This window comes from Amborella trichopoda, chromosome 7 (assembly GCF_054954075.1).
Source record: "Amborella trichopoda isolate Santa Cruz 75 chromosome 7, AtrichopodaSantaCruz75HAP2 v2.0, whole genome shotgun sequence".
Classification (NCBI taxonomy): domain Eukaryota; kingdom Viridiplantae; phylum Streptophyta; class Magnoliopsida; order Amborellales; family Amborellaceae; genus Amborella; species Amborella trichopoda.
In genome coordinates, this window is record NC_142342.1 from 9,516,162 (window position 1) to 9,539,211 (window position 23,050).

General features: G+C 33.7%; 1 non-coding gene across 1 annotated transcript; it reads right to left on the minus strand.

The window, feature by feature from the left end:
• Positions 1–15,483: 15,483 nt before the first annotated feature.
• LOC148781240 (U6 spliceosomal RNA) lies at positions 15,484–15,588 on the minus strand. The gene has a single exon (XR_016060051.1). It is a non-coding gene; the product is annotated as a U6 spliceosomal RNA (small nuclear RNA).
• Positions 15,589–23,050: the final 7,462 nt, after the last annotated feature.

Genomic DNA, 23,050 nt, shown 5'->3' on the forward strand with positions numbered 1-23,050 from the left:
AGACCTTAAGTTTTGTCAAAAGGAGTAAATAGTGGGATCATGGAATTGGGAGACGAGCAAAATAGGGAGAGAGAGAGAGATGTGGTAAAAACAGATATTGAAGATTTTGTGAAGGCCCAAAGATAAATCAACATCGGAGACTCAGAGATATGAAGAGGAAATGTACGCGATGAGAAGTGCACTCATCGTACAAGAACATCGGACATTAATTTTGGGAGGTGTAAAAACATTTTACATGGTGCGGTTTGTACAGGGTGCCAACTCTAAGTAATCAAAGCAAGGCGCACCATTAAATTGTGTCTACGTAGCTTCGGCGAAAACTTTTTTGATAGCCTAAAATTCATTTTTACTCAAGTTATCTATACTATATTATTAAGCTAGAGGTAAATGGTAGGTACGTGTTGCGAAAATAAGAAACGATTTTAATACTATAGAGAGTGTTGAACATATTACTTCATCTTTAGGTAGAGAGAGATATACATACCCTTTTTACATAGAGAGATGTGCGGATTAAAGAGAAATATGAAAGAGATTTAGGGAGAGAAAATTAAGAAATAAGAAACTTTTAAAAGATTGAGAATCTTTCCAGAGAATTTTATGATTCCTATTAATAAACTACTTCATTTATGTTTCCTATTATTATCTCTAGAGAGAGAGACTTCCTAAAAATATTGGTGTAGAAATATAAGAAGATAGATGTGTACCCTCTTTAGAAAGAGGGAGAGACATGGATGAGAGAGAAATGTGAGAGGATATATGGAGAAAAAAAGTAGTAAGAGACTTTTAGAAGATAAAATCTTAGGAGAGAATTTTATGGTTGCTATTAATAGGCAATTTATTTTAATATTTCATGTTAATATCTCTAGAGAGAGAGACTTCCTAATGTTGACCTATATTTTTGATGCACCTCGTTCCCCATGTACATAAAAGAGGAGGTGGTTGCGACCATAGCCCTTGGGTACCAAATATGCCTAGGCACTACGGAAGGCAGTGCGGAATAAGCTCAATTTTGAAGAACCAATGTACGGGTATCAACTCGGCCCCAAAAGGTGTCCAAGAGTAGCATTTAATGTCCTAAAGTCCTTTCCCAAGTTTCGCCCTGAGCATGTGAAGACAAGAAGAGACAAGAAGATGATACAGTTTGGAGTACTCTGCTCTATATATCTACAAGCAACAGCATAGCCAAATCTCCCTGAAGGTGATCTCCAATGGTCTTCAGATCACTGCAGACGACTTCAAAAAGCTTAAAAACCTATAACTAGCAAGTTTTAGGCCAAATTGACCTCTCTAAGTCCTACTTTCATAAAATGAGTAGGTCATTTACTATTCAGGGGAGGATAATCAAAACCAGCTGCCTAACATAGTGAAAAACTTATATCTCTTCTAAAAAACATGACAAACTTGCAATACTCACATCTCATCAATCATAAGGTGGATCGAGGCCAAAGTTTGATATGTTGTTCTCCTCAAAGAGAGCAAACTTTTGACTGATACCATGGATGAATCTGTCGACCGAGCCGAGAGAAATCTTAGAGAGAAGGTCGCACAAAAATACATTATGCAGAAAATTTGTGCGCATGACGTGTTCTCGCTCCAACAATCATAACTCGAAGCCTAGAGGTCAGATAGACCAAAAAATGAAGGCATTTCGATTGTGACTCAAAGAGCTTCGATTTGAGGCAAAAGCCACTTGCCAGTTTCGGTTTCAGCCGGCTTTGGTGAACCAGCCAGATATTTAAAAAAAAAAAATCAAAAAATTTATATAAAATCCCAAAAAATAAGAAATTTGATTTGTAATGTATTTTTTAATATTTTTATCATTTTGACAAAGATTGAAAATTTTTTTGGCCATTAATACTTATTTTTGTATTTTCTCATCTTTTATGAAAAATTTCAAAAATACAATTGAGCACAAATCGATTCTTTAAAATCCATTTTTTTCATTAATTTTCAACTTCATTTAAATGTGTTTTCTTTAATCATGCTTTAAATATACTTTTCATATTTTATTAGATTTTTTTGAATTTTTAACTTTTTTTTTTACCGCCCTAGATTTGCCTGGTTAGGCCAATTGAACTGGCCGGTTTATCGTTTAGGCCAGTTGAACCGCTTGCAGCCCTAAGTCTGGTTAATCTTTCTGGTTCGATTTTCTACATTTGGCCTACATCTCTTGTACTCCTCTAATTTCTTAATATAAGTTAAAAATTTCAAAAAGAGCTATCAGGACTCAAACCTGAGTTCATCATCTCACTGTAAATATCGATAATTTCTTTGAGTTAGCAACCTCGGATCATTAAATTCCAAAACATGGAATTTGGCTCTAAAATCACAGAGTTGAAAACAAGGGGGGCTGCTTTTGGGCCTTGGAGAATGGTATTTGGATACCAAAAGTGTATTTAGACAGATGTTTTGAGGAAAACCCAGTTGCTATTACAAGACCATGAATTTGCGGAAGATTAGATGGAGAGCATGAAGGGCTTAGCAATAGAGCACCCAAGGCTTCTTTTGCCTGATTCCATGCTCTGTTTTGGGTATAAATGGGAAATTATGAATCAAAAGTTGAGATTGTAGATACTCATGCATCAACTCAAGACTATAACTACCAATGCATACATATCTAAACAGACATCGCCATGATCATATCTATGAGTTAAGTTGAAAATCTTGAGAGTGAAGTGATAAAAAAAATAAAGTTCAAAGATATGCCATAAAAAAGAAAAGAAAATCCATCTTGATTATATCGATGAGTTAAGTTGCAATTCTTGAGAGATGAAATGATCAAGGTTTTAAAAAATGCAAGGCAGCCGGCCTAGCCCCCTGGTGGGCACCCTATAGTATACTTTTTAAAGATATATACATATATTTGTTGTCCAAATGCACATATAAGCATATTTTTGTTTCAGTTTTGTAATTTATTGCATTTGAAAATATTGTAACATACGTTTTTGTATATAAACATATGACATGTCGCATGTTGAGAATAAATATGTCAAAATTTCAAAATTCAAATCATACAAAATATTTAAAAGTCTAATATGCTATGTAAGAAAAGTTTAAGAATCTTTTTCAATCTACAAAAAATACTTTCAATTCTCAAAAATAGGTATAGCAAAGAGATTGAGGGTGGTTTTTTAACCTTGGGGGTTAAAAATAACCTCCATAATATATTTATATTATCTTGGGGTTCAAAATGACCCATTTGTTCTTTTGGGCAACTTAAGAAAATGAAAAAGGGCCCCGACCCCCCATGCAAAACTTGGTGTTGGGCCATCGCATGGCCTGATAGGGCACTCGCTAGGTACATCTGCCAATCTTGGGCTCCTAGGTTTGGGTGTGTGGTGCTTGGTTTCTAGCACGAAAATGATATCTAGTGAAAATGAGACTTCCTCTAACATAAAAACCTGACCCATCAAAAGTGTATGTGAATATCCCCTATTGCTTGTTTTAGAATATAGATATCTCAGATTCATATTTATATACATCATTATGGATGTATGAGTATCTATCCCTTTCTAAGATTAGGTATCTCGAACATAAGAAGCAACCAAGTCAAAGTAACTTAATCATCAAGTTAGTTTGGTGATAAGGCATCCTATTATTTACCTCTATATCCAAGAATCATACCATATTTATTTCCTGTAATTGTGTGATTGTCCTCTATATATAGAAGTACTTATTAATATAAACATCCATCAAAACTAGTGAAGATGTAGCCGGTTGGGCTTTGGATCTGTAGACGTAAGGCTTCGGCCTGAACCACATAAATGTTCTATTCTCTCTTCTTCTCTTTTCATTCTCCATTCAATGCATGTGCATGTATACTCCCAATTCTAACATGGTATAAGAGTCAGGTTGATCTATCACTAACGATCCGTTGTTGCCCTGCCATTGTTTTATCTAATCTACCACTAGCGTTCCGTTGCTTCCTGATCATTGTAAAATCTAATATTCGTTACTTATTCCTTTGGTATCTTCTTGTGTGGTATGAATCTTTCTCTCTCTATGATCTTTTATTAATGTGGTTGACTTGCTTTATAAAAAGAAGATATAGAAAACTCAGAGAGACTGCACCGATACCTAAAGGATATACCAAACTACTCATTTTGTTTGCCCCTAAAAGATTTATTTGACAAAGTATTGATGATTATTTCACTCACCAGTGATGTATTCTGCTTGAAAAATATTTGCAAGGTCTGTTAACCATTTCTGAAAGAAGTGTGGGATTTTTTGAGTATATCATCAAAGAACTATTCTTTTGGAAAGAAACCTTTAGTGATGAAAACATTGGCAGTTATTCTTCATCGCTGTAATTTTCTGAGATTAGTCATATAAGCAATGGGTAGGGGCATGAAGAATCAGAAGATGGCCTCGAAAAAAAAAAAAAAAAAACTATAAAGGAGAAAAAAAGGGAGATTGCGTTGGGTTGAGTTGGAGAAAAAAAAGGAGCTCAAGTTGGGATCATCGAAAGATCGAAAGTTTGCACACTTTGTTAGTTTGAGATATTATTTTGATGTTTTTAGCCTTCGATTTAGTAGAGATATTTTCTTTCTGGCAATAGAGTTGGAGATTGGTTTTTGCCTCCAATGATTTTCAGATTTTCTTTTGATTTTTGTTGGCACTTCCAAGTGCCTCCTGTTTGATGATCGATCTCGATCTTGGTTGATGATCAAGTTTTTCGTTACTTGATCATGTTTGATGATGAAGTTTTATGTTACTCCATCTTGTGTGACGATCGAATTTTTCGATCCTGGTTGATGATCAAGTTTATTGTTACTTGATCATATTTGATAATTGAGTTTTTCGTTATTCAATCCTATTGAATGATGAAGTTTTTCGTTAGTCCATCTTGTGTGATGATCGAGTTTATTCGATCATGTCTGTTTCGAATGCCTATGTTTAATGATTGAGTTTTTCGTTACTCAATCTTGTTGGATAATTGAGTTTGCCGTTGCTCCATCCTGTGAGATGGGCGAATTTCTTTCCGTTATTCGATCATGTCTATTGATCGAGTTTTTTGTTACTCGATCCAAGATGTCCTAGATGTTTCTGAGGCTATATGTTGTTCCTGAGGCCCTCTGTTCCTGAAGTTTGTTGGCAATCTGTACTTGTTCAAGCAATCTGAAGATCACTACTCATTTTGGCAATTTGTTCAAGCAATCTAAAGGTCACTACTTATTTTTGGCAACTTAATACGATTCAAACTTCAGCTGCTTTGTGACAAAGCATCTTGAGTTTGAGGGGGATTGTTAGGATATGGATATCTTAGGTTCATATTGATATACATCATTATAGATGTATGTGCATATATCCCTTTATAAGATTAGGTATCTCGAAGAAAAGAAGCGACCAAGGTCTTCTACTATTTACCTCTATCTCTAAGAATCATACCATATTTATCTCTTATAATTGTGTGATTGTTTGCTATATATAGAGGTACTTATTGATGTAAACATTCATCCAAAATAGTGAAGCCGTAGCCGGTTGGGCTTTGGATCCGGAGACGTAAAGCTTTGGCCTAAACCACGTAAATGTTGTGTTTTATCTTCTTCTCTTTCCATTCTCCATTCAATGTCTATGCAGGTATACTCCCACGAATTCTAATAGTTCTAAAGTATCAAATTCGAAGACTATGATCGCCGGCCAACCTTGAGGTAGGTTCAGAACTCCATTTTGCCCATCTCGTAGTACAAATCAACTTGTTGTTGATCTCCCCCATAAGAGAGAAAAAAAGGCTAATGTCAACTTGGTAATATATAGCGGAAAATAATTCATAGTGGGTCGATTGCGAAAGAAATTGATGACTTAATTATAACATGACCTTCAGTTTCCACTGTGGTTGGGAAAGAGACAACAAGAAAACCTGCAGCCATAATGAACATTTAAGGAGGCACAGAGATCACACATGCCGCCATAATGAAAATTTAAGGGGGGAAAAAGGTTTAATTTAATCAAGCAAATATCAAAAAATTTAACAGCTAACCTGGACCCAAGTTGTTATATCAATTTTATTTCCCCATCTATGTTTCCTAGTGCAATCGGTGAGGCTAATATCTGTGTAGATATCCACGAAACCCAACTTGAACGGCATCTGATGGAACTGTCTTTGCAAATAGCTTTAGAAAATAATTTTGCAAGTTGGCCTTCACTTCGAACATAAGGAGTGGTAATAATTTATGACGTAATCTTTTCTCTAACTGACAACCAACTTCTATATGCTTGGTTCTCTCATGAAAAACTAGATTGGAGGCTATATACTTAGCTGCTTGATTATCACAAAACAGCTCCATTTATTTGATTGTTTGGAAGTCTATATCTCGAAGTAGTGATTTCAGTCATATCAATTCAATTGTAGTTGCAGTCATAGCTCTACATTCGATTTCTACACTGAATCGAGCAACTACATTTTAGTTTTTGCTTTTCCAAGTGATTAGGCTCCCTCCAACTATTGTACAATAGCTAGTGGTGGGCCTCCTGTCAATTGGGCTACTTGCCCAGTAAGCATCATAATAACCAATAATATTAGTGTGACAATTTTACTTCATCCAAATACCTTTGCCGGGTGAAGATTTGAGATTCCTGAGAATCCTATTGACAGCTTCTATATGACATGATCTTGTAGCATGTATAAATTTGCTTACACGACCAACTACATGCATTATGTCTAATCATGTTACAGTCAGGTAAATCAATTTGCCCACAAGTCTCTGAAAGCGGCCCACATCTTCAAGTGGTTTAGCATAAGTTAAATTAATCTTGCAATTAAGATCAACATAGGTGTTTTATTAAACGGGTTTGACTCCTATTTTTCTCGTTTCTCTCAATAAATCTAAGACATATTTTTTTTGAGAAATGAATATTTATCTTTTTTTAATATGCTACGTCAATGCTAAGAAAATGATTTAGTTTACCTAGATCCTTGATGTCAAATTTATTATGAAGATAATTCTTAGGCTTCATGATTCTTTCTTTATCATCATCCGTAATGATATTATCAATGTAAATGAGTACAAATATTGTACTTAAAGTTCCCCTTTATATGAATATCGAAGAATCAGCTGAACTCATCAATGTTGAGCTAAGTTCAGCATCCTATGCCCGGGGTGATTGCTTAGGTCTATACAAGGCCTTCTTTGTTTTGCATACAAAACTTTTCTCCTTTTCTCTGGGGTAACCTAGAGGAAGACCCATATAAACTTCTTCTTCAAGATCACCACATAAACATCGTGAGATTTCTTGTTTGGGTGGTTTTTGTATCACATTTGGCTCAAAAAGACTTGAAAAGATAATATGACTTAAACATAAGGAAAGTGCTTATGTTCTATGATATTCAATTACGTCAATAAGATCAAGGTCTATGGTTAAAGGAGAAACGCTTCAAATTTCAATGAAATCGAAGGTTGGTTGGACTTAATTTCCGTCCAACAACCTATAATGTAACATGCATGCAAGCTCAAAAGGGGTCAATTTTGGAGTGCTACGGTTTCGAACCAATTTAGATATGGTTAATAAGAAAAATCAAGCTTTGGGGAGAAACCAATCAATTCAACTTAATCAGGAGCAACTCCAAAGCTAAAAGGCTATAACTGCAGTGAAAGTGCACATAATTTGTTCCATTCAAAAAAAGAAGTGCTTAGAGTCTATTTCTTGATGAAAATATTCAGGTTTTAGAACTTACATTCTTCGAAATCAAAGTAATTGTGATAAGTAAGGTGCACTTATATGTTGTGATTCAAATGAATACTATGGATTTTGAGTTGAAAACTGATGCAGGGAGAAATAATAAATCAGAAAAAAAGCACTATAAAATAAAAAAAAGTTGAGAGAATATACAATCTTTCTAGGTTTGCAAAGGAATCCACCCCATGAAGATCTTTTCATAAGATCAACTTTACTCAATTCCAATCTATTCTTTTTTACAATGAGGGACCTTTCCCCTTTAAATAAAATTGAGATAATAAAATAAAGAAATAACAATACATTTATCTCTCCTTCTAAACTTCTTTATTTCCTAAAAAAGATAACCTTTCTAACTACATGTTTATCAAAAGTTTGACTTTCTAACTAAAAGATTGACGTTCAAAAAACTAGAACATATCATCTAAGATAGTTCTTGCTATTTCTCTCTATCTAAAAGATAATTCCTAAAATTCTAAAATAAATATCATTTATACCATTCAAATCTCTACAACAAATAAATACAAAAATAACCCCAATTTTTATATGCATCATTTTCCCCAGGTTCAACCTCAAGCTTATAAAACTCAAATCGTTTAGAGGCATTCTCAAAAGTTGATGATGCAATCCCACCATGCGCCTCATTACTTTTTTTTTCATTAAATAAATAGTAAATCCAACACGATTTTAGTGGAAGCTTGAGACACCGAACTTTGGAATACTAAACTGAATCTTGATTTCTCTTGCAATGCTCATAGGGTGGTATTTCATAAGCAACAACATACGTATCATTTTTTTTCACAATTGATTTTCAAATTTTATTACATGTTTTGGGCTATCAACACCATCTTTTGCATCAAGATCTACCTCTTCATATTCTTCTTCCTCTAGTTGCAATACACTAAGTTGATAATGTTGCATTGATCCGCGAAGGTTTTCTATGTGTCTATGAATTGTCGATCTTGTAGATATTGTTGTACTAATATGCAAATGTCTTCCATATGTCTATCGAATTGCTCAAATCGATCCAAATGCTCCATATAGTGAATGGATCTTTGATCTCAAGGCCTAATATCAATTGATACTAGGAAAAATAATAACAAATCAAAAAATAATAACAAATTAAAAAATAAATAAAAATATAAAATAAAAAGGGTTGAGGGAATGTACACTCATTCAAAATGTGCAAGAGAATCCACCTCAAAAAGATTTTTTCACAAGATTAACTTTGCTCAATTCCAATATCTCCTCTTTTACAATTAGAGACATTTCTCCTTTAAATAGAATTGAAATAATAAAATAAATAAGTAAAACCACATTTATCTCTCCTTTTAAAACTCATTTCTTTCCTAAAAATTATAACCTTTCTAACTACATGTTTAGCTAAAGTTTGACTTTCGAACTAAAAGATTGACTTTCCAAATATTAAAACATATTATCTAAGAGTCATTCCTATTTCTCTCTACCTAGAAGATAACCCCTAAAGTTCTAAAATAAATATCCTTTATACCCCTCAAATCTCTACCAACAAATAAAAAAAGAACCCCTATTATTATTTGCATCATTCTCCCCAGGTTAGGAGAAGCTCGACCTTGAGCTTATAGAACTAAAATCTTTTAGAGGCCTTCTCGAAAGTTAGGGATGCAATACCACCATTCGTATATGTACCTTGTTTTCATTAAAATAGACAATATATCCAAATACGATTTGTAGTAGAAGTTTGAGATACCAAACTCTGGAATATCAAACTGAATTTTGATTTCTCCTTCAAAAGCATAGGGTGGCATTTGTTATGTTGTAACACATGTATCATTTTCTTCACAATTGATTTTTGAAATTTCTTACACATTTGCACTATCAACATTGTCTCTTGCATTGAGATCTATCTCTTCATATTTTTCATCTTCTGGTTACAATATAATAAGTCGATATTGTTGTATTGATCTGTGAAGGTCTTCCATGTGTCTATTGAATTGTCGATCTTGTAGATATTGTTGTATTGATCTGCAAAGGTCTTCCATGTGTCTATCGAATTGCTCAAATCGATCCAAATGCTCCATATAGTGAATGGATCTTTAATCTCAAGGGTCAGGTACCAACTAATTTCGAGAGAAATAATAACAAATGAAAAAATTTAAAAATAAAATAAAAAGGGTTGAGAGAATATATCATCTTTTTGTTTTTTCACAAGATCAACTTTACTCAATTTCAATCTTTTCTTTTTTACAATGAGGGACATTTTCCCTTTAAATAGAAGTGAAATAATAAATAAGTAAATTAAAACGCATTTATCTCTCCTTTTAAAACTACTTTTTTTCTAAAAAAGATCACCTTTCCTACTACACGTTTATCAAAAGTTTGACTTTCTAAATAAAAGTTTGACTTTCTAAAGATTAAAATGTATCATCATGATAGTCCTTCGTATTTCTCTCTATCTAAAAGATAAATCCTAAAATTTTAAAATAAATATCATATGTACCCTTCAAATCTCTAAAGCAAAAAAATACAAAAATAACCCGAATTTTTATTTTCATCATTCTCCCCAGTAGGGAGAAGCTTGAGCTTAAGCTTATAGAACTCAAATCGTTTAAAGGCCGTCTCAAAAGTTGGTGTTGCAGTTCTACCATGCGCCTCAGTACTTTTTCTTCATTAAATAAATAGTACATCTAATACGATTTAGTGGAAGTTCAAGACACCGAACTATGGAATACCAAACTGAATCTTGAATTCTCCTTCAGGCTCACAAGGTGTTATTTCTTATTCTGGAATACACATATCATTTTTTCACAATTGATTTTTGAAACTTTTTATACGTTTGCGCTATCAACATCATCTCTTGCATCGAGATCTACTAGTTCATATTCCTCATCATCTGGTTGCATTATAAAAAGTCGTACTATTGATCTGCGAAGGTCTTCCATGTGTCTATTGAATTGTCAATCTTATAAATATTGTTGTATTGATCTGTGAAAGTCTTCCAGGTGTCATCGAATTGCTCAAATCGATCCAAACGCTCCATATAGTGAATGGGTCTTTGATCTCAAGGCTCTAATACCAAATGATGTCAGGAGAAATAATAACAAACCAAACAATAAATATAAAATAAAAATAGTTGAGAGAATATACATTCTTTCAAGGTCGGCAAGGGAATCCATTTCAAAAAATTCCTTTCACAACATCCACTTTACTCACTTCTAATCTCTTCTCTTTTACAATAAGGGACCTTTCCCCTTTAAATTGAACTAAAATAGTAAAATAAAAATAAAAAAAACATATCTATATCTGATTCTAAATCTCTTTTCTTTCCTAAAAAAGATAACCATTCTAATTAAATGTTTATCAAAAGTTTGACTTTCTAACTAAAATATTGACTTTCTAAATATTAGAACATGTCATCTAAGATAGTCTTTTTTATTTCTCTCTATTTAAAAGATAACTCCTAAAATTCTAAAGTAAATATCATTTGGTCCTCAAATATTTACAATAAAAAATAGAAAAATAACCCCAATTTTTATTTGGATCAATCTCCTCAGGTTGGGAGAATTTCTACATCAAGCTTATAGAACTCAAATCTTTAGAGATCTTCTCAAAAGTAGTTGATACAGGCTCACCATGCACCTCTGTTCATGATTTATAGTAGAAGTTTGAGACACAAAACTCTAGAATAACAAACTGAATTTTGATTTCTTCTTTAAGCTTATAGGGTGGTATTTCATAAGCTGCAACACACGTATCATTTTCTTCACAATTAGTTTTCAAAATTTCTCACAAGTTTTGGCTATCAACATCGCCTTTTGTATCGAGATCTACCTCTTCAAATTCGTCTTCCTCTGGTTACAATATACTAAGTCAATATTGTTTTATTGATCTGCAAAGGTCTTTTATGTGTCTATGCAATTACCGATCTTGTAGATATTGTTGTATTGATCGGCGAAGGTCTTCTACATGTCTATCAAATTGCTCAAATCGACCCAAATAGATAATGAATCTTTGATCTCAAGACTCGGATACCAACTGATGCCACGAGAAATAATAACAAACCAAAAGATAAATATAAAATCAAAAGGGTTAAAATAATATACCATCTCTCAAAGTCTATAAATGAATCCACCCCAAAAATAACTTTTCACAAGATCAATTTTACTCAATTTCAATCTCTTCTCTTTTGCAATGAGGAACCTTTCCCCCTTTAAATATAACTAAAATAAGTACATAAGTAAATAAAAACACATTTATCTCCCCTTCTAAAACTCCTTTCTTTCTTAAAAAATATAATCTTTCTAACTACATGTTCATCAAAATTTTGACTTTATAACTAGAAGATTGATTTTCTAAATATTAGGACATATCATCTTAGATAATCCTTCCTATTTCTCTATAGCTAAAAGATAGCTCCTAAAATTATAAAATAAATATCCTTTACGCCCCTCAAATCTCTACAACAAAAAAATATAAAAATAATCCCAATTGTTATTTGCATCATTCTCTCCAGGTTAGGAGAAGCTCAACCTCGAGTTTATAGAACTCAAATATTTTAAAGGCATTCTCAAAAGTTGGTGATGCAGTCCCACCATGCACTTCTGTACTTTTTTTCAATAAATAAATAATATATCCAACACGAGTTGTAATGGAAGTTTGAAACAATGAACTCTAAAATACCAAACTGAATCTTGATTTCTCCTTCAAACTCGCAGAGTGGTATTTTACAAGCTGCAGCACAAGTGTCATTTTCTTCACAATTGATTTTCGGAAAAGTATATAATGAGACCATTTACCTTTGGAACAAGGTAGTCACAATGAATCCTAACCATTGGATGTGAAATTAGATGACTACATTTATTCCATTGACCAAGCCCAAACTTCAAAAGAAATTTTCTCAAACTTTGTGACACATCCAAGCTATTTCACATGGGATGGTTGCAACTAAATTAGACCTTCTTGTATCAAAGGTAAATGGTCTCATTGCATACGGTCCCTTGATTTTCAAAATTTCGAAAAAAATTAAAAATTAAATCGTACTCTCTATGTACCTTACAAAAATAGCATCCCAAGATTGCATTCAAACCATCTAATTTTATGAGTTAATGGTCTAGATGTTCAAGAACTCAAACTCCAATTTTTTCTCTGTAGAAACAACCATCTACTTATATTTAATGGTTGATAAACACTCAAATATAAAAAATGTTTCTCAATCTTTATGCAATACCCTAATTATTTTGTAGTACTAAAGAAGATTTTTTGAAATTTTTTTAGAAGCCAAAACCACCCGCTCTGGCCAACATTTTGATCCAAATCGCTATCTACCTATCCAACCCAATTTTTAGGGTGGTCGTTCCAAGCCATCAGTTTTTTCTTGAACATTACCCTTCAAGAGGCCCCTAGTAGATATTGTTCACAGAGACAGCAGAAGTGAAGAAGAAAAACACAAACAAAAAGCACGGAGTATGGGCATTGACACGACTATTTAGCATTTTTTTCCTCATGTAATTTGAGGCAGAATTGTTTAACACAAACCCATTCCCATGAACCAGCCAGCAGTCCATACAATACAGTTCGTTAGACAACTGGGCCTAGAACTTTTTATTGGAAAAAAATTATATAGAGCCGAGGTTCTAAACAATCAAATTAAAGGCCACCTCAAAAATTTCATTAAAAGAGATTGTTTTGATATCCATATATCCTCAAATTGATCATCTCAACATCAAGATGCATGGCCATGAGGAAAAAAATAGATTTCAAGTTTTGAAAAGAATGTATCTTGTAACGTACTTTTGGATAATCAATTTTCAAGATTTTCAAGCTTTCATATATCTGCTCGAGCACTATTTTTAACACTTTAAATTTTATAATTAGAGATGAAAATATATTTTAAGGCTATCACAAATATTAAAATATATTTTAAGTCTATCACAAAGATTTATAGTATTAAAACCACATTTTTGCTTTGAATTCTTTTATTAAAGATGAAAATATATTTTAAGGCTATGATTTTCAGTATTGAAACCACATTTCTCGACTCTATTTGAAGGTGTGCCTTACTTTGATTGTTTAGAGCCTCGGCTCTATACAAACCACACCCCTTTTTGTTTGGTGTTCTTTTTATGATATCGCATGGCGTGTTCAAAAAGAAAAGATTTTAAGATGAAATCGAATCCTTTCCTTCTTTGAAGGATTTTAAGATGAAATCGAGTCCCTAAAATTCTTTACTCTCCTGGTTATTTTAAACTCACATCAAGCATGGTATCAATGCTGCAGGATCAAACCAGTCACACACGCTAGTTACCCAAAAAAAATTAAGTCAACAAATTTTTAAAAAAAAACAAAAACCTAAAATATACTACTAATCTACTCCCTTGGGCAAAACTAAGAATGTCTTTTAGATTCCAAATTTTAGGGATGGGATCTTTAGATCCCAGCAACCAACCTTAAAAGAAAGAAAATAAAAGATAACTCTGACTCTCTATGTATCTAAAAAAAAATGGCATATCGGGTTTGTAAGTATCTAAAAATAAATGGCATATCAGGTTTGTACTTGAACCATTTATTTTAATTTTCTTGAAGGATTGGTTTGGATGAACAAGAACTCAATCCAATTTTTTCTCTTTAAAAATAATCATCTAGTTATAATAAATACTCAAATATGAAACAGGTTCTCAGTATTTATGTATATTTTTATAAAATAATGAACTTCCATAATGGAATAACCTTGATTTATTTAGTAAACCAAATAAACTAGATTTTTAATAAATTTTAACACTTTTTTTAAAAAAATTGAGGCCAAAACCAGCTGAACCAGCCAATTCTCTGATCTGGATCACCAATCCTAGGGTGTAACGGGTATGGTGCGGGTCCGGTCTGGCTAGAGCCAAACCCGGACCCAAATAATATTTAGGTCCAGTTTTTTGACCCAAATCCGAACTTTGGGGTCCAAAATTTGGACCCATACTTGGACCAGAGGTCGGGTCTACCATTCGGTCCTAGGTCTAGTCAGGTCCATTGCAACCCTATGACTATGAGCTTCTTTTTGTTTTGTTTTTTTTCCCCTTTTTTTAACCATCATATTGTCATATACCTATATTATTGATAACATTTACAGTAGTGCACAACATTTATGAATACGCACATGTACCTACGTTCCTTACTGATTTACATAATAACTTGAAATTCATAAGAAACAAACGTATTGGCAACATTTACAAATACCCACAGACCCAGACCTGACCTTTCGGGTTCAAAACTTGGACCCATATCCAAACTCAAGATCAAGTCTACCCGTGCATTCCCAGGTCTGATCAAGTCCATTGCCACCCCTAATCAATCCACCCATTCGACCTGATTTTTGGGGTGGCCGATCCAAGTCACTGATCTGCCTTTTAAATATTGGGGGCAATCGATTGATCACTTGTATCCGCCCAAAATATAAGCAATCAATTGATCACTTGTATCCGCCCAAAATTTAAGCTATATGTATTTAATAGAGAATCTATGAGCGCCATGGAACATTTCATCCTCATAATGCGATTGCTTCACACAAATTTGTTCTTTCTTTTGACTCATGTTGTAAGTTGTTTTAGCACATTTTGAGTGCACACCACCCCCAATATACATCTACTTGATGGATCACGACCCAAAAACCATTGTGAAATCAGTCCATATTACTCTAGAAAAATGGATTTAAAGCTCCTAACATGATGTAAGTTTTATGAATCTAGGGTCCATTAAAATGGTGGATCTGTTTTTGCATGTTAAGATGATTTTCAAGATGGAGAATTTTTTGCTCCAAATTCATGTCTTTGTTCTTTTTTAATGGAAATTTTGGACCATTTCTCCATTTGTGCATGCCATCCTTGTACAGGGGCAGGCCAGCCTTCCCTTTATCGTTCCATTAATAAAGCTGCATCTCAAATTTGACTCCTACTATTGAATAACCCAAAATAAATAAATAAAAAGTTACACTGGCTCTCCCATTCTTAACATGGACAGCCGAAGGATAAATGGTACTTTGTGGAGGCTATTAGATGGTTGGTAGCATAAACAAAGACTACCCCGAATATTTTGTGGACCCCATTATGTCAAAATTTTGTTGCCGCAATTAGGGCTGCCAACAGCCTGGACCGAGGCCCGAAAAAAAGGCTCGAAACCGTCTCAACCTGGCCCGGTAAGCCCCAGCCCAGAAATATGCCCGGTAAGGCCTGAAAATTTATGAGGAAGCCAAGCCCCGCCCGGTAAGGCCCGAAACTTTATACGGAAGCCCAACCCGGATCTAAAAGGTCATCTTAGGCCTATTGGGCCTGGCGTGACCCAATCTAAGCCCAACCCAATTAATTAATTTATTTATTTAATCTCTCTTAAGATTTTTCTTTTTTGAAGTAAGGAATTTTTTTGCTAATTACTCGTTTGAAAATTAAAAGTACCTTTTAAGCTGACAAATAAAAAAATACTAGAAAGAAGTGTGAGTACACGGCCTTTTTAACGTGTGTCTATCTCGTCGTTTAGACTTTCTTTCGAAGGACAAGAATAAGCGCGCTTGGTTAACCCTTTTCATTTGGGATGTCAAGTTTCTCTCACATCATGGCATGAAGCCCGTAAGGGCCAAAAATTTATGCAAAAGTCATGCGCCGCCCGATAAGGCTCAAAACTTTATGCCAAAACCCAACCGGACTAGAAAGGTCTTGTTAGGCCCTAGCACCACCCAATCTAGGCCTAGCAGAATTTATTTATTTTTGGTAAATCTCACTTACTTTTTTTGTTTGAAAGAAAAAAAATAAAAATAAAAATTATAAACATATCCGTTATAGTTTCCGATATTACAGCTTCATCGAATAGTTTATGTTATTACCACCTTTTTCGTTTTTTTTCTCTGCCTCTGAAGTCATTGTTATCTGATAAAATCAAAGTCGAACAATGAGACCCTAAATTTAGAAGAACGTTTGGTGTCGTTTAGGTAGAGGAACTTCCCAAAATTAGAAAATATATTGTGGTAATGATGGGTGAAAAATCTACTACAGGCTAACAGGTAATTCTGGAAAATCTTTCGCGTCCTATACCCTATCCCGATTAAAAAAATCTTCTCGCTTTCGCTCTTTTTCATAATAACTAGCATGGATGATCCAACACTTCTTAAGCATGTCCCTCATTTAAAGGTATTAGCTGTCATATAAAAACAAAAATAATAAAAATAAAAATCAGTAATCAATGATAAATAACACAACACAATCATAATAAAAAATTGTACGCAACATAATCGTCTCCTCATTTGAAGGTATAAGCTATTATATAAAAACAAAAATAATAAAAATAAAAATCAGTAATCAACGATAAATTACACAATACAATCATAAAAAAAAAAATTCACACAACATAATCATCATAAGAGATTACTAAAATCTCAATTGGAATAACATACCTCTTTAGTCACCTCCAATAACTCAAAATTTTGTATTGTAATTACCAAACCTTCTAGTTTCCTAATCAAACTTTTTTCCATTTTTTAACTCGTACCATAGAGATTTTGAATTTAGTATCATAAATTTATTATTTATTTGAAATTATATAGCGAGACATTTGAAAGACTTCTAGAATAAATAAATAAAAATAAGATTTATCATAATAAAATCATGTTATTCTCATATTGTTCCAATGACTTATCATATTGAAACCAATGTCATGTTAGAAAACATGTGATTCCATGTAAGTGCCAAGAGCATGTAAAATAAGTATGAAATGGTATCATGATGATTATAAAATGGTACAAGTTATTATTAGAAAATCTTTTTAAAATGTTGATGATGTTATTATTGGAAATTTTTTTGGAATGGTTTAATGATGATTTTAAGTCTTTATTTTAGTAGAATTTTGTGACAAAAAAAGAATGATAGTTTATAGGCACGTGCTGGTAAAATGTTGGTAATTCATTTCTTATATTTCTTCCAGACATAACCAAACAATAACAATGTATTTCCTACATCTAAATACTACCCAAACAGTAACAATTCATTTACAAGTAATGTATTAGGCCAATAATATATTTCACAGACAATATATTCAAACGGGCCCTTAGGGATTATGAGATTAGAATATTATGAGAAATCTTGTGGCGTATTCTCTCTCTACCTTTTTGAAGTCATGGTTACTCGATAAAATCAAGGGGACACCTAGTTTGAGCCTCTAAATTTAAGAGAAATATCAGGGATTACAAAAAAAAAAAGACTCGGTTAAGAGGAGAGAGAAAGTTAAAAAAAAAAACATTTTTACCTATGTAATGTACAGAGAGAGAATATGCAGACCCACAAGAGAGAAAAAAAATTTGGTTTTTGAAGAACCGAAAAATTTTAAATTTTCAGTTATTTAAAAACCGAAATTGACCCATTTTTGTTGTGGAACAATTGAAAATACTTTGAATTCGATTGTTCAAAAACCAAAGGTAATGTTGTCTTTTTTTAAAATTTTAATTTTGACATAAAAAAAAGAAACGATAGTAATAACAGAAACTATTCAGTAGAGCTATAATAACATAATTATAACAAATATGTATGTAATTTTTTCAAAAAAAAATTTACTAATTAATTTTTTAAAATTAAAAGCCCCTTTAAAACACTGACAAATAATAAATACTAAAATAAAGGTCAGTACACATGGCCTTTTTAGTGTCTTATCCGCTCAATTTTCTCGCTCATCGTTGACTTTCTTTCTGATGAGAAGCGCTTGGTTTTCCCTATCTTGCATCAGATCATTTGGATTTTCAAGTTTCTCTCTCATCATGGCATCAAACCCCCTCTAAAACCCGATTCTCTTTCTAGAAAAGAGCAGCAAGAATATTTTAAAGCCCGGCCTAACCCGGCGGACCTTCAATGGCCCGCCCCAGCCATTGAAGCAGACTAGTACTACACATTCAAGCTTACACATAAGCAACCAAGCAACAGACTAAAACTACACATTCAAGCTTACACATGAGCAACCAAGCAGCAGAGTAGAACTACACATCCAACCTAGCCACAAAGAGAGAGAGATTCATAAAACATTGTCCAGACAGATCGAACCACACTATCAGACACACCAAAGTAGATCAAAAAGAGATGTGTCCCCAATGCTTACATGGTATAAACTTTCCCTCACATGAAACTTCCTCAAACATCAAAAAGAGTAAGAAAACAAAATAAGAGAGAGCGAGAACTCTGAAGCATGCAAAATCTCTCTGCCCAAGTTCTTTCAACTAATGACTGAGCCCAAGCACCTCTGGAAACATGTTGATAACCCTTTTCATCAGATAAATCATCTTCTTCTTCAGTGCTATCTGAAAGAAAGACCTATGTGATCTTTTGTCAGGGAAATATAAATTTTTTTTTTTTTAATAATAATCACCTTTTAGAATTTTTTTTTTGTTTTGGCAACAAGATCACTCACATATGGTCTTATTACAAACGATAGAAATTCAAAAAATAAATAATACATTAATAAAATAAATCTCAACAACTTGATGCCATTCATACAACCTAATATTGTGCTTGAAAATATAAAATAAAAGAACAAGGAAATAAAACAAAAGATGTCAGATATTACCTCAAATGAGCTTTTTACACCCCACACCGAGTCACAAAATCCAATGGCACAGGATCAGTGGTCTAACTTCAATCTAGAATCGAAAAAGCTAATTTCGGCCAAACTAGGGAACCACCTTTAAATCTCTACAAAACCCTAACTCCAAAATAATTCGGCTCAAACCTTAATTTTCCCAACCCTTAAATCTTTAGGTCAAGAGAGAGAGAAAAGGCGACCTAGGTCAAAAGAGAAAAGAAGACCTAGGGTTGGGACGTGCGTCCTATGGGTCTTAGGAGAGAGAGAGGGTTAGAGAGAGAAATAGATAGGACAAAGAGAGAGAAGAGAGAGCTTATGGGGGAGAGAGAGAGAGAGGTTATAAGTCTAACCATTGGATGTGAAATTAAGGTCTAGGGTTTCTTTAGGGTTTCCCATAGTTTGCCTCTTTCTTGAGATTAAATATGGACTGTTGATCAATGTAACTTGTGGGGTGAGAGATTTGAGCCATCCATTCTATAAATGGGCCATCGATCATTATCCCCCTTTTTTTAAACCATTTTCCCATCAATATATTTAAATAAATTAAATCTATCAAAGCTATAGTGCATACGATAAAATTGCATATTCCATCTCATATTTTCCATAAGAATATTTCAATAATATCAAGTCAAGATATTCCTTTAATAATCAAGATAAAATATGGTTAATATTTCCTAATCAATATTTGACCATATGCTACAAGATAGAGTTACCATATTCAATAAACTTGTACTCAAAGTAATCAAGAAGAGCCATCCAAGGGTGGGACGTGCCACTCTTTTGTGGCACATGTGGCCCCCACCCACATGCCACATGGTGGGCCCATGTGCACTTTGGGCCCCCATGAAATTTTATAAAAAGTTTTAAAATTAAATAAAATGAATTAATATATATATATATATATATATATATATATATACATGAATTTTTACACCTTTTTAAAATCAATAACTGTATTTTCATAAGTCCAAAAAATCATAAATAAAATATTGAGAGATTCATAAAAATTCAAATAATAAAACTAAAATCATTTTAATAATAAAATGAACACAATTAAATTAATATGATGGGAAAAGGATCCATATGGTTTTAGGAATTCAATTTGTAATAATGGGGTATTTCACCTTCAACTGTGGACTATAGATCACACTAGCTTTATCGAACTGACCCAGTGTTTCTCATGACGCACAGTCCAAGCATGGGCTCATTAGAGGGTCACCAAAGTCAAGTCGACGAATCAATGGGTCGCAATCTCATTCTGTGGATTACAGGTCCTCCCCTAGAGACGAGTCAAGGTCACCATGACCTGATGCGACTACAGCTCTATGACGCATAGGGATATCTCTCGTACATGCATATGTTTCACTCAAAAGTGAATATCTAGTTTTCCTGAACTATCTATCAATATGCATGTCGTGTGATGGAACATAGATAAGGTTTTGGCCCCCGTCTCAGTAGGTTTACCATCACATACAAGGGTCACACAATCCCTCGGCTCACTCATCTAGGCATAAGCTCCGACCTCATCAAGGGATAACCCAAAACCCTCTTCGGTTAATTCTTTATGCCCAGGTACCTTGGGTTTTCAACACCAACTTGATTAGATCACTAAGCACAGTCCGGTATAAGCAAATATTATTCGCTTAGTATGGTCCTCGAGGGAGCACACTCCCACTGAGTATATATTTCACTATAATAAAAGTATTTCAATACACACTCATAAGGCCTTTAAAGGCCACATAAACTCAACATCTTCCACTTGGCATTTGAAGGCCTTACATTCTATCTTTCTCACTTTCTCTCATCCTCATCTCTCTCATATGTCTTACAAAAACATTAGGGATAACTCGCTTAGTCAGAGGGTCTACAATCATCAAATCTATAAATATGTAGCTAATTTCGATCTCTTTCAATCTCACGTTATTTCTCAAGTGATAAAAATAAGGCTTAATATGCTTGGAGTTCTTGTGAAATCAAGGCTCCTTAGAGACACAAATAGCCGTAATGTTGTCGCGAAAAATTCGCACTACCTCACAACATACAGGATGAAAATTAAGTTGATTAAGGAACTTCTTAATCCACACGACCTCCTTGGCTACTAGACAACATGCCACATATTCGAATTACATGGTCATCAAGGCCACAATATCTTGTTTCTTTAACTTTCAAGAAACTGCACCCCCTCCAAGGATAAACACATACATAGATGTAGACTTCGCATCATATGGACCCGCGAGATAACTTGCATCTGAATATCCCTCTATTGCTATTTCAATTTCCCCTTTATATGTGAGCGCATAATTCATGGTACCCTTTAAATATCTGAGAATTCTTTTTACAAATTTTCAATGCTCCTCTCTTGGATTACTTTGGAAACGGGTCACCAGACTCATGACGAATGACAAGTCAGGCTTTGTCCCCATCATGATATACATAAGGGACCCAAATGCGCTCATGTATAACACTTTCTTCATGGCTCTTATATCCATGTGTTCGGTAGGACACATCTTATTACTAAGCTTCATCTTTTTGTCAATTAGGGTAGACATGGGCTTACACATACTCATATAAAACTTTTTCAATATCCTCTTACAGTAGGTTGCCTGGGAAAGTTGTATAGTTTTTTCTCTTCTGTTTCCTATTATCTTGATGCCTAACATATATGAAGCTTCTCCAAGATCCTTCGCATCGAAGTGTTGTGTAAGAAAATTTTTCGTCTCTACTACTAGGGCAATTGAGCTACTAACAATTAGCATATCATTGAAATATAATGTTATAAAGGCCACATTACTCCCACTGACCTTTTGGTGTATGCAATAATCCTTATTATTTGTAGATAACCCTGCAAGAGCAAGGGTCTCTTGAAATTTTATACACCACTATCGCGATGCTTGTTTCAAGCCATAAAGGGATTTATTTAATTTGCACACTAAGTTTTCTTTCTTTTTTTCTTAAAATCCCACAGGTTGGGTCATGTGAATTTCTTTTTCTAAATCCCCATTTAGAAAGCCTGTTTTGACATCCATTTGATGAACCTAAAAGTCAAAATGGGCAACTATAGCTATAAGGATTCGGATGAATGGAAATTTTAGCAACATGGGACAAAGTTTCCTCATAATTTATCATTTCTTTTTTAGTGAAACCTTTTGCAACCAACCTAGCTTTCTATTTTTTTATTTTCCCTTCAGAGTTCAACTTTTTCTTGAAAATCCACTTACAACCAATGACCTTACGTTTATGAGGTAGAGGTACTAATTCTCATACATGGTTTTGGTTAATGAAAGCATACTCATCTTTCATGGCTTCTTCCCAGTATTCCGTTTCAGGACAGGTCAAGTGTCACACCCCAAGAATTTACAATACTGATATTCCTAAGATGTGACAGTCAAAACATATATACATTTCTTGATAGGACAAAGTTACAGTGGCGAATTCTTACAAGGTAACAAAAGAAAGTTTAAGCACAACTACAATATCTTCCAAAGTTGATCTTGACGAGCACTCAAAATGAAACCGCAGTTATCTTGAAAAAAAATGTTTACCATAATTTGATGAGTTTGGCTACTGAGTAAGTGATCATCATAATCCTAAAACGAATCATGGTTGAAAGTTATCAATATTTCAAAAAGGAGATCTATTGAATACAATGCATTAACAGTTTCACTTTCAAAAATGCATAATTAAGTACAACCCGAATAATAGAAATGCATATAGCATTTTAACAGCAGTGCATAATTCAAAAGATTTCACAAATTACCCTACTGACGTCCCAAGTAGGTCACCTATATACCCCATCAGCATC